Here is a 13896-nt window from a genome sequence, read left to right as displayed (position 1 = left end):
ATGGAGGACGCAGCATTGGTGGAGACATGTGGCTTTAAATGTAAGCTGTTGAATTGTTTGCATTCAGCTCGTGCTATAAATACACTCCAGCGTGCTTATTATCAACTGCTTTTATCTTATTCCCTCTCAGCTGCTGCACTGTGTCCGGGGTCGGCTGTAATCTGAATTCTTTAGGGGATGCATATCTAAAAAAGAATATTAGATACATGAATCTTTTTGTTGCTGAGAGATTGGCTGCTCTCTCTCTCTCTTTCTCTCTCTCTCTCTCTCTAAAATGCAGGGTGACTCAAGCAGTAGACATAGATGTTCTCGTTAAAAGGAGAGACTGACGCTCCTATTCCCGCGACATCATCATCCTACACTAGTGGAGCTCCACGGTGCGCGTTGTGATGCTCAGTCCTGCACAGTAGCAGCTCCAGGAGGCGTGCTTGTCCCCTGCCACAGGAGCCCAGGAGGAGGACCAGCAGAGGCCAGCAGGCTTTTTTTACCTGGCACTTGACACTCCGTGAAAGAGAGCGCTTTTTTGGGGGGGTGTTCTGCCCCAGCCTCTCACTCTCCCGAGCGATGGCATCCACGGATCGATCCACGGGAGCGCGTGAGTTACCCTCTTTATACAACCCGTGCAATGTCTTTCATGTGACGGATACGGTGTGTGCTGAAGATACAGAGCAGACTGGATGTCTAACAGTGCACCACAGCCATGTTTTAGACATCGCACCAACAGCCTCGTCTCGAAAAGGGCCAAACAACGGGGGTTGTAAGCTGAAAAAATCCTCATCTGCTCTGTTTATTTATTGTACGCGCAATTTATTTGCAGTGGCCACAGCTGATGCATACATCTCTGCTTAAAGGAGACGCTTTGGCAGCATCAGCAGCACACAGAGCAATGCCCTGGCCGCAGGCAGCCTTCAACTTCAGCTCAGTGAGGATGGAGAGCGGTCAGCAAAAGTAGTCTACATCTGTCGGGTCGTTGTTCTCTAGCAGGCTTTTATCACTGTGTGTTAGTATCCAAGTGAGTTATAAGAAATGATAATTAATAATCTTTTATTAAACATCAGCAGAGCCTTCAGTAAAGACACAGCAGCTGCACTTGCGCTGTATAGTATCCACTTGGAATATCATTTGAATTTTAATTGTAGGCCTGATGGACTGATGATATAAACGCACTTTCCAGAACATCAAATACAACTGCCTTTGAGACCCTGTTATTTATATCTGAAAATGTGTCCACGCAAAACAAACAAAAAAACTAAAGTTGGAGTTATCTGGATGGCAACGTTTCAGATGACTGAAAATGTTAAAAGTAAAAGACCCACCTCTTATAAATATTTCAGCATAGCCTCCTATCAACCCCTTAACGTCCCTCTAAGAATGTTTAGAAATTTTTGCCCAGTAGATGTTTTAATCTGGAAAATTGACATTATTTATTTTATAACAACGCTCACTGGACTCACTATATATTCTGTTGTAACAAGAATAAAAGTCTTCAGCCATGTTAGCAGCTCTGTGAGGCGCATGCTCACAGTAAAAATGCTAACAATCTGATGTTTAGCAGATATCATGTTCATGTTCACCATAGCATGTTAACATGCTAACATTTGCTAATTAGCAATAAACACAAAGTACAGCTGAAGCTGAAGGGAATGTCATTAGTTTTGCATTAATTTGGTCATAAAGCAAAATATTGGACAAATGGAAATTTTGTCGGCGGTGAATGAAATGTCACCAAAGTTATTGTGATGCATCCTGTGGGGACCATTAATGTACCATTTCACTACACTACTAACATTTGTTGAGTCATTAAGATGCTTCATCTGGGAACCGTGAGAGTCTGTACATACGTTTATGCCAATCCATGAAGCAGATGTGGAGATATTTTACTTGACGTGTGAAGACGCTGACCTGCTGGTGGTGCTAGATCAGATCAGGGGATCATGAAGTCATTAGTATTTATCCATTTATCCACTGGGAACCATGGATATATGTGGCATTGCATGGAAATCCATCCAATATTTGTCAAGTTATTTTAGTCTGGAGCAAGGTCGTGGACCAGCCAGCTGACACTGCCTGCCCTACAGCCATGCCACTAGCATGGCTAGACATATAAACAGTCTAAGGGAAGGTGCTAATAGGGCCGTTAGAAGGTTTTGAGGAATATTTCTGGCTTGGAAATTCAAACATTGGTGAAGGATAGACAAATACAAGATGAGACCAAAATGGAAAACCAAAATCGCTCTCCTTTTATTGGAGGAGCTTGCACGTGAGTGTAGCTGTATTGAATATATGATGATAAAGATGTTTCAGATTAAGTAGCAAACCCTGCCTTGATAACAAACACACAGGGCTTTTGTATGAACTGGGGCTTTAATGGGGGGCCCGTTGTTCCTCAGAAACCCAGCAGTGGATTAAGAGTGGACAGCGGCGTGGTGCTGAAATGCAGCCGGGTTTATCCTCACTGTTCCTCTCACGGATAAGAGAAATGTGGTGGGCTGATAACTCCTAATGGTGAAAGAGGAGCTACGCCGAAAAGAACCTGACTCCCTCTATTAGCATTCAGATCCCTGATTCAAGTCATTATTTCACATGCTCAGACAGGCCTGATAATTAGCTCCATGCCAAAGTCTGTCAGTCACTGTCTCTGCAGTGGCCTTTAAGAGGGGTCAGTAGGTTACATTAAGAACTCCTTATTTCTCGCTTCCCATTCATCTACTGAGCCCGATCTTCAGACTTCAGTTGATTACCACCACTTCATTTGAAGTATTCAACCCACCCTTCTTGTCGGTTCCCAGGGGGTCCCGTCCAAGGGAGGTAATTTAAGGAAATGAATCATGGCTTAAGCTTTCCTGCTAATCACCAATCACATAGCCACCGTCCTGCTGTACAGTCTCTCACAGGTCTGGGCTTGTTTTTCTGTATTTCTGCCCTCGTTAATCATGTTTTTTTTTTCCACACTTTTAAATTGGATCGCAGCGAGCTCCTCCATGCTTGAAGCTGTTGTATAATGTACTTTGTTATGTGCTGATGAGTGCTGTTGATGCTGTTTTTCTGAAACATGATGCGCTGTGAAGGGAGGTTATGCCTATGATTTCATTCTCATGAGGAAATGGCCTCTCAGTCTGATTTGTTTTATTAGATTTATACCAGGGGCACTAAATACAATATAATATACCTAATATACCATATATATATATTTTTGTTTTATTTAGCTTGATTGGCATCAGGACACTTGAGGAGAACTCACCAACAGGTTGGGTCTGGCTCTGTCGTCACGGATGATTCCTCATCCGTGACACACCCGTTTCTGTTTGTTGCATTTGTGAAGTTAATTAGTGTTTTTTGGAAGCTGCTTTGTGCCAGCTGACCTTGGGGAGGGTTGTTCTGGAGTAACTCCTGCAATGTGTCAAACAAGAGTGCATTTGTGTGTGTGTGTGTTTGTGGTGGGAAGGGGGGTTACTGACGCAATCAGCCTGAGAACATTGGCACCTTCGATTGAACAGAGAAAGTGTTTTTCTCCGTTGAATGAATTAACTTGCAGAAGCAAATAGGAATTACAGTTGAACCAGTGTCTGTTCAGTGTTCTGGATGATGCCACTGAAGATGAAAAATCATATTCTTACATGAAATCATATAGATCTTTTTTTTTTAAAGAACACTCAAAGTAACATATTTTTAAGGCTTCATTCGAAACAAAATGAACCCTGATTCAAATAGAAAGCATTTGCAAACTGTTGCCTCAGTATTGCAAAGTCAAGAAAAGCAGCAGATTATGAAGTTTATTTAAGCCTTTTTTTAGTGGCACATTTTGAATCCCTTGGGCAATTTGCAGATTTCTGCCGATTTCGGCAAATTGCACATTAAATTCTGACAAGCATGTAAATATAATCTGTTTTTCAGTTATTATCGTTAGCAGGATTCTTCTCCGAAAGACATTCATTACATTTACATATGGCACAAGTCCTTATCTCCATCTCAGAAATAAATAAATAAATCAAGGCAGCATTCATTGGACTTGATCTGATCTGACTTTTCTATATATAAATGTTGCATTATATAAATGTACCTGTAGTGTACAGCCTTAAAAGCCACACAAAGAGGGGTCCAACTCGTCATCTCAGTCACTGCAGCTGTGAGTCCAATAAGTCTAAATTAAATTAAGAGATAAATGATGTCATCTGTCATTGCCAAAGCCATTACAAATGATTTTATATTTATACATTTATAAGGTTTGATGAGGTTTAGGCAGAAAAATGACATGGTTAAAACAGTACCTATTTAGCATTGCATTCCTATAACCTTGTCAGACCTACAGTAGATCACAATGAACCCAGCAGAACAATAAAGGTAAGCTCCACACAATTCCACATCCCTATTTTCAAACTTGTTGTCTTCAAAGAAAACCGACGCTGACTCACGTGACATCACACAGCTCCTTCCTTTAACCACAAAAGGGATTTATACCACTTTTTTCACATCAAACTGACTTTAATGTGTAAAACAGAGTAAACACAGTTTGAAAATGCTTTTTATTTGACTCAGGGTTCAATGGTTTTTAGATTCTTTTAATATTTTTAGATTTACGTTTTATTTTTGTGTTATGTTTTATATTTTATTTTGTTTTATATTTGTTATGTTATGTATTGTTGTGTATAGAGTGTGTTGATATATGCCAGTGCTGAAGATAAATTTCCATTTTATGCAGATTAAATGGTCAATAAAGTAATCTGAATCTGAAAAATAGAGTTTCCCTTTAAGGTCGTATAAATGGTTAAAAGAAACCCATATAACTAACAGTGGTCTTTCGTCACAAGCTTTGTTAATTCATTGCTCTATGAGGTCTATTGTTTGGTGTTACAATAACGTCACGCTACTTCAGCCGTAGCTCCTTCACACGAGAGGTCCTCGTCATTAAATACAATCAAATGTTATTTTGGGCATTTTAACAAACCAATAATATTGCCATTTGTCTTGTGAGCTACAGTCTAGTGAGTCAGAATAAAGTTCTTCATGGGCCCAATATGCACTCTGTGTTGTTTCCTTCCCTCAACCTAACTGTCCTTCACTGACAGGATCTGAGAATTAGAGCTGTCAACATGTTGAGAGTAACGCTGTTTTCTTCATAAAACACATCACTGTCTTCATCTTCTTTAGTTAGCAAGGTTTATTTGGAGGCAGTTCTGCCATAATAATACACTGAAACATTTAAAAAGAAAACTTAGAAAGGAAGTCAGTCAACCAAACAAAGGATATACAGAATACCAATCTATCAGATTTGTCACTTTCTTTTACAAAGGTGAAAAGGATTCTGTTAAAGCAAATATGCAGGATTTTTCTAATGTCTAATCACTAGTTTTTTAGCTCTATGAGTTGCTTGTGTTAAGGGTTGTGTTTTTCAGACTGACCTTCAAAGCAGAATTGGATTTGAAAAGACACAAATACCATGTGCTTTATTTCTTTTCACAGCTCACAGTTTACTGTACATCATTCCCATCAGGAAAGTACAAACAGTGAGTACTGTAGGTTGTCTGTTTCCTTTATCAGGATGGCTGTGCAGTCTGGATCAGATGTTCTGACAGCCACATCGATGGTGTTAATGATTGTTCTCTCCAGTGTCACAGGGGTACAAGTTTAACATAAATTAATAAACTTCTGATGAATCATTATTGAATTAAATGTTAACTTGAAATAATTGTGTAAAAATTTATTTTAAACAGGGGTTATGCCGGAGTCCAAAGGTCTGTTGGTGAGAGAATAAAAACAATGTTTACGATCCAACCAAACCTTTAAAGAGAGAAATCTGGGCCTTCCTTTTTTATTCTTTTATTCTTTTTCTCTTTATTCTTTTTTTTTAATCTGCTATATGACACTTAAACTGAGTGAAATGTTTAAACCCAAACACATAAAATATTCTAGATTCTAGTCTTTGCATCATTTCTCACTAGTGTTGGTCTGTTGGTCGGTCCACCACTTTGATTCATAATTAAATATCTCAACATTTATCTCAGATATATTGCTAAGAAATTTGGTGCACACATTCATGGTCCACACACAATGAATCCTACTGACTTTGACAATCCCCTGGCTTTTCCTCTAGCGCCACCATGAGGTTGGTATTACAACAACTATTAGATATATTGCTATAAAATGTGGATGTTCCCCTCAGGATTATTACTAATGTGTGCTGGCTTTGAGAAGAGTGATATAAGAGCTGATTCTGGTTAAACAGAATATCACTATCTACTGTGTGAATCCTTTCCATAATGTTGTCAGACACTTATAATAACAATCTGAGCCTGTCAGTGGCAAAAACAAGCACTTTTAGTGGACAGAAATTGTCGGTGCGCAATTGCCCCAGATGATTACATTGCAGCCAGTTTTGTGGCTGCCGCCTACAGCCCTCTCGGTCAATACTGAACCAATTTTAAAAATTGTTGTCCCCATTAGTGACAAAAGCATGGCGAAATAGAATCCAAGTTAAAAAAAATACCAAAGTTACCCTTTAACCTCATAGAGCTGTCAGTCTACCCTTAGTCTTGTTTACACATTGTCAGATTTGGTATCTGGTATCACCACTAGAATTTATTTATAATATTTGGATGCACAGCATGAGTTGTTAATGGCTAGCCCAGTGGCAAGCTGCATGTTAAGCTTGTTTCCTGGTTAAAGTCAGTATATTTTCCAGTAACACAAGTTCATTTCCACCTTGAAAGGTGGACTATAGCATCACAGCAATGGTAACACAATTTACAGTAGATTTTTACAGTAAATATTGCACTCTGAGGTTGCATTAATGACCCGCTCCGTTAACTCTACAGCTTGATGATGCTGTAGTTTCCACTGAGCACCTGAGAGCCACGCTCAGACATGAGAATATGAGGTCATTTATCTCACTCTGAAGTATCATCACTGGTGGGCAGCCCATATTAGACCAAATACACATACACACACACGCTGAAGAAGTGTCCTGCCTAGAAACAGTGCTGACATAATTCACAGAGAGCTAATTTATGCAAAACCTATTCCATTTTCCTCCCATGTCTTTGCCACTTTTTCATACTCGTTTCCAATGTTTCCTGCCCCTGGGTCTGCTCTCTCTGTGAATATACACACTTATATATGATTATGTTCATACACATAAATACAGAGGTTTATGTAAGCTACTTACAGACTGAATCACTAAATGAAGAGCAGAGGCCCTGCTGCCTGATGGAATATTCATAGACAGCTTTTAAGGGTCACAAGGGGTAAAGGAAGAGGGTAGATGGAGAGAACAAAGAGGGAATGATGCACTGCTGTGCTCCTGTCTTTATTGTATATCATTTTTTTTTCCATTTAGGCCTGGCTCTTGAATAAGGCAAAAAATTGAAATACAAGGCTGTGTCAGACGTTTGGTTTCCGAAGTCAATGCGGCACGTTTTTGTGCTTGACATTTGTGAAATTAGAATTTTGCAAACAACCAGCATTCTGGATGAAGACAGGAGATAATGGCCATTTCCACAAGATGCTAACCAGTCACGACTGGTGACTAAGTGTTAATCATTTTCAATACAGCACGTACCGAAATCCAATTAACCAAAATATGTCCTCAGGCTTAGCGGCATAAAAACAGAGAGGAGGGGCTCTTTTAGAAGTATGGTTGTTAAAAAATGTTTGGTTCCAGAGCGCAGTCAATCTTTAATTTTTAATCAACAAAAAAGCAAAGAGCAGCCAGTGTCCAGCCAGTGACAGACAGACAGGAATCTCCCTGGTGCATGGAGGTAATGTCCATCCAGCATGAGCTAGATTTCACTAATCAAGTTTATGGCACAGTGCACAATGCCAAATGACCGGTTACACCTGGTTGGTGTTTCTGTGCCAAAGCTTTTATAATTTCAGCAAAGAACACCTCTGAGGGATCCTCCTCCATTACCTTCAGCAGATAACAAGGTCCAAAATCCTGGAGGTGGCGGGAGCTCATTCACGTACACACACATACACAAACACACCTCTCCTTACCGTCCGTCTATTTTTTGCTTTTATTGTGTCCTCCTGACGTTCAGTGTGTGTAGCTTGAGTTAACAAGATTTTGTAAAATTATGTCTTTATTAGTGTCTTATTTTTATAGTTGTGGTCATAATCTCTATCAGCAATAACATAGTCCTCACAAAGTAATAACTGCTGAGATCAGGGAACACAGTGACACCAATAAAAAAAACCCACACACAGTCAGATAATCAGATTTTAACAAACATGGGTAAACCAAACTTAAGAGGGGAGCGGTGAAGTTATTGTCCAACTGTGTGCAGATTTCCTGTACAATGGGGGATTATTTATGACATTTTAATGTGCTCACACTCAGGGAAACCTGATAAAAAATTATATATTTGTGGGAAGTAATTATAGAGAAAGCACTATTGCTCAAAGGTGTGTTCAGACATATAGCACAGTACATTTTTGCCTTGCAACATTTGTGCAAGTTTGACCACTGGACCGCTTGTGCACTCACCCCAAACAGCCAATGTTCCAACTGTAGAGGCTTTAGCTGTAAGATAGCTAACACTGATTGTGTGTCTGTGTGTTTTGGAGTTCACGTCCGCCTCTGACTGAAGTCTCTCTAGCCCCATTTTTGACCTCGGCGTGGGGTGAAACCAGAGTCTAAATCCAGCATTTCTACAGACTGTTCCCAGCTTTGCAGCAACAGCAGACACAGCGTCATCAATGCAGGAGCTTTGTGCTGTGGAAATACTGGATTTAAATGTTGGTTTCACCCTGGGCAAGATACTTTATTTTATATATATATATATATAAATATATATATATTATGAAGTCTTCGCCTCAAATCATGTCTTTCCATTGACTTTGTATGCAATCATGTCACCTCTAAAGTTGCATCATGTTGAGGAGCATCACTTGGTTCCTCTTCTCTCTCTACCTTCTTTTCTCTACATAATATTTTTTTTTTACATAACTGTGGTGTAATATCTGTGGGCCAAGGCAGTGACCGCTGGTTTTCTCTTTTCTCTTGCTTCTGAAAAAGCCATGGGCGGCCCACCTGCATCAAGGCTCTCCTTTCTATCAGAGTTCTGGCTTCAGATGAGTCACTTTGCCATATTCTTTCAGGGAAGAAAGCCTCACCTCTTTCCAAACTCTGCTTTGCTGCTCTCAGAAACAACACACTCACACCTCCCACTGCCCTGTCCCGGCTGTTTGCATTGTTCAAGAGCAACCCCACTGACTGCACCAAGTCTTCTCACAGCAGTACAGCAGGCATGCGATGACGGAAAATTAGGTTTTGTCTTTGATATGAAACCTTGAACATTGTGTGACAAGTGGAGGGTGACATAACAGCGTTGTTGTTGCGTTGCTTTTGTTGTTAGAGGACACCTGGTTGCTTAGGAGACTGAAGGAATGTGATGTAACTGCAGTGTAATGTGACCACTCACTCTCTCTGCCCACTCAAGGCACTGTGCCGACCGTGGAGGCATAATGTAGAGTAATATGCACAGTACGTCTGTGTGTGTGTGTGTGTGTGTGTGTGTTTGACAAGAGCAGCTAAATGTATCCGTGTGACAGAGGAGGTCTAAAGTACTAACAGAGAGTTATAGTAAAATACAGGAAAACTGACACTATAAAGGCCCTCGTGTGAGTGTGACACTTGAGATATCCTGGTTCCAGAAAGAGGTAGAAAGTCCGTTTTGGGCCTGGAGTCTTTATGCTCACTGGGGATTCACATGATTCTTTTTGTGTCTCGGAAAAACCAGGTTACCCACTTGCTTGTCACTCGTTACTGGACTGCTTTAACTCCCTCTGGTGCACCTAAAAATATCTACTCACACTGTGAGAATGCCCCACCAGTGTTTTGTAAGAATATTTCTCTGTTGTTGACGATCCTGAAAATGTTTGCTATTTTAATTCTGCTGCTGCCGTGACATTATTCCCCTGCTTTTATTAAATGAAATACACCCACGAAACGAGCGGAGTCATGTGTGCTGTCGACACTGTCACATCTCTCAGAACAAAGAAGCCTGCTCCTTTCTGGAATCAGACCTAACAAACAAACTCTCATCAAATTGACTCAGAGGATACAAAGAATAATTTCATCTGTGAGATAATCTTTGTTGTTTGCAGCGAGCCTGGGCACAGCGCATAGATTTCCAATAAGTATGTAGCTGAAATACAGCTCGCATCACGGAGAGTGACAAGTAGACGACTGAGCAAGACTGAGAGGAAGCACAGAGTATCTGTTTGTGTTTTGTGTGCTGCATCATTTTGTTTTGCAGGGAAGAGGTGAGGTGGATTCATGTAGGTCCTTACTTCAGTGACTGAAGTATTTACAACCTCGTCGTCTTTGACGGTGTATTTTTGTGGGCAAACCACAGAAGACTTGTTTGTTGCTAGCAGACAGGCAGCTAGAAAACGGCTTATTAGCTTGCCAGTGCAGGTAAATATGTTGTTCATCTTGTTCTTGCAATGTTTAAAGGCATCTTGTGGAATGTTTGACCACTAGTGGTGCTACAGAGCAATATTTTGATAAGCAGGTCCTTGTTTAGTTTGTATCTCGTGCTCTATTAGCACACACGAGGACACGGTTTGTGCATGAACATGTGGGTGACGTGAGGGCAGTAATGCAGATATGTAGTGCACACAAGCTATGCAAATCCCCCAGTTTCATGCTATTCCACTGATTGACAGCAGGTGCTGATAACACCAAGAAATGTTGCACTATGCTGGCAAAAGGCAGGGAGGATGAAGATGCTGATGTAAACATGGGTGTAAACTTGTAGGCTTTAAAATATTCAACAATTAGTTTTGTGTTTTGACGAAAGGGAACATTACCCATGATGGGTTTTGTTGAGACTGAATGTAAACAGAACTTCACAGGGTACCTTTAACTTAACCAGCAGCATGGGTAACTTGAAAAGTAAAAAGCTGACCCGACTGGCAGCAAAACCCCTGCAGGGTTGTTCAGACAGAGTGTGAGGGGAATTTTAGACAGGATATATGAAGTCAAAGGAATGATTAGAGTGGGTGTAAATAGATGTAAATTTGCCTGGGGAGGTGAAGTTGAAAATGTTTCAACCTCTCCTGGAACTTTATGATTCTGCTTCATAAAGGTACAGAGATGAGAGGAAAAAGGGGATATACTGGAGGAAAATAACAGATAGAAATGGAGTTACTGGTGTGTTTACTGCTTATGTAACCTGCTTGTACTGTACATACTGTAGCTGACAATATAATATTGATATTTTCTGCCATTGCTGTATATACCTGAAAAAGCATTCAATATTTGTTTTGGCCTTTAATACTTGCCAAATGATAGTTCTAATACTGTATGCTCATTCAGTCGCACAATACTAGATTGATGCCTACAGTGTCTTACTTTGAAACCACTGACCAAGCTGCAGTGTTTGCAGGGGCGTGTCCAGAGGGGGGCCCTGACCATAATTAACCCATTATCCTTACCTCTTCTACTCGCACTGACTTTCAGAGGCTGTAGTGGCTAGAGTGAAGATATTGTATGAAATTAGATGACCAGATGCATTCTCTGGTACCAACCATGTCATGCTAGCATGTTGGAAATAAAATAATGCTCCAAAATGTTGGCGATGGAAAAACTGATCATTTTCCACAGGATCCCTTGACCTCTGACCTCAAGATATCTGAATGAAAATGGCCAGGAAATGTGTTATTTTTTTCCTAGTGTATTTGAATATTTCTAATGACCCTTGCATTATTGGATACTATACAATACTTTAATTGAAACATCCTTCTAATGATCCAAAAAATTAAAGCAAATTTAGGCCTGAAAACCTTGGTTTGGAACAGTCGACGAGATCAGACTAATAGATTTTTTTCTGTCTCATTGAAACAGTACCACATCTATTCAGGGTCCAAGAATGTGTACAAGCACATTGTGTTTCCTGTAGGAAAGCCTTGATAGTGTTGTTGCTTGCGTGGGCTGCTGTCCATGGTACTGAAAGCCAATAACCAGATGAACCGTCCACAGAGGACAGAGACAATTAATTCAAGGTTCCACGTGCAAATCAATACGATGATATCGACTATATCTTCATACTCTGCCTGTCGTTTTCCCACACTCGTCCAGTGGAACAAGAATTCTGATGTAAAACAATGTTTTTCATATTTTCCAGATCTCACATCCTCAATTTGTACTGCTATCGCTGTTGTAGATACTATAAGATATTGTAGGCTAAAATAAGCAAATGTGAGCTGAAGAGAAAGAATAGTACATACATAGCACCATGTAAAAAACTGTTTTTTACAACAGTGATAACAATATCACCTTCTTTTATTGTGTGGTTGATGTTACAGTCAAAGACCTTTTTTCAACACCTCCCTGTGCCTCTTTTATTTCACGCCAGACGATGAAAGTTAGAGAGGTGTTACATATTTGCAGGAGCCTACTAGATACGGACAAAGAACAAGCCTGAAGCCTTTTTCTCTTTGTGTGGTTTGGTTAATGATGAGCATGCTCTCCTGTGCAGGTCTATATGTGTAAAGTGTGCACAGACACGTGAAGTGGAACATATGGGTTCAATGCCCTAACAAGTCTGTTGTCGTGCCTGTGTATGTGCCTAATAATTGGCTGTCGAATGCAGCCTTTCTACCTGTTCCTCTGAACAGAAAGCACAGGCCAGCCTGCTGTGCTGTAATCTACTTGTTTGCTTTATCCTCCACAAGCATTGCATGTCCCCAACCCCCCCTGGTTACAGTAAAAGTGTTTCTCTGTCTTCTGTCATTCTTCTCATTTTCTCACTCTGCTGGCAGCTGCATATGACTGTAGTGTGTGGTGGCTGCTGCTGCATGCGTACCTCCTCCATAAACTACTGTGTGTAGGCATGTGTGTGTGTGTGTGTGTGTGTGTGTAAGTGAGTGAGTGAGAGAGGCCCCATGAAATGGTTTCATTCATCTAGGTTAGATTTATGCAGGGATGGGAAGGACACCGACTTGCAGGAAAGCTAAAACGTCTCTAACGATCACAAGGCTGAAAGTAATTGTCTTTTTTTTCATTCCCATCTGTTCTGTCAGCATACTGTGTGGGTCAAAGATAGAGTCACTCAACCTCTGGTGTGTTTCCGTATTATTGAGAAGCTAAAAACAAACATACGGATGGAGTGAAATTAAATTTTTGACCGCCATAATGCAGAGGAGAGACATAGTCATTGTTTTGTAAGTCACAAGTCTTGGCTGTGAAGTAAAGTCCAAGTCGTAATGTGTGTGTCATTATTTGATATTTTTAAACAGCAAAACTTTACAATGTAAAGGTAAATTTAGACAAGTATTGAAAGGATTTTAAGGTGTGAAGATATTTCTCTCAGTCAGTCAGTTTTTCAGCCAGATGTTTTACACGTTTTTCTTTGTTTTCTTTTATTGCTGTCATCTGTTGTCTGTCTCTTGGTCTGCACTGCAATTTAATGCACTTTAAATTTATCTCATGTCAAAGTCAAAGCTGAGTTTAAATGTTTCATAATTTTGTCAAGTGAAGCCTGAAGTCATAAGAATCATATCGTGCTTACTTGTTCTTTGATCAAAAAATTTACTTTAGACTATTTTATTTATCTGAAGCTCCTGTGCAGTTGATTGCAGACATCATTTTTACACGTTAGAGCTTCAAGCTTTCAAGCATTCAAAATTACTACTGAAAGAACCAAAAGTAAAAGTACTCATAGTGCAGTAAAATGGTCCCTATTAATGTATATTTTGCATTTTACTGCTGTAGATGTTTAAGGTTGAGCTCATTTGAGCTACTTTGTATACTTTTGAGTATTTAAATCTACAGCAATGCATAATATTCTGTAAAATCATCATGTTTTTGTAGTGTGGCTGTTCTCTGAGAACCACAGACCTCAAAAAAGTTTTCAGGAGCTCAGAAAAACGGTCCTGTTTTCAGCATTGTGA

General features: G+C 40.1%; 1 protein-coding gene across 1 annotated transcript in view; it reads left to right on the top strand.

Annotated features, from left to right (window-relative positions):
• Positions 1–275: 275 nt before the first annotated feature.
• tbkbp1 (TBK1 binding protein 1) overlaps positions 276–13896 on the top strand; it is a 56383-nt gene continuing 42762 nt past the window's right edge. The window contains exon 1 of the mRNA XM_035658155.1: positions 276–595. The gene's annotated coding sequence lies outside the window, so the exon portion shown is untranslated. The remainder of the gene's footprint in view (positions 596–13896) is intronic.

This window comes from Morone saxatilis, unplaced genomic scaffold (genome assembly GCF_004916995.1).
Source record: "Morone saxatilis isolate NCDOM2014 unplaced genomic scaffold, NCSU_SB_2.0 Contig1, whole genome shotgun sequence".
Lineage (NCBI taxonomy): Eukaryota > Metazoa > Chordata > Actinopteri > Moronidae > Morone > Morone saxatilis.
Note: the sequence above shows the minus strand (reverse complement) of the source record. Positions and strands in the feature narration are given on the sequence as shown.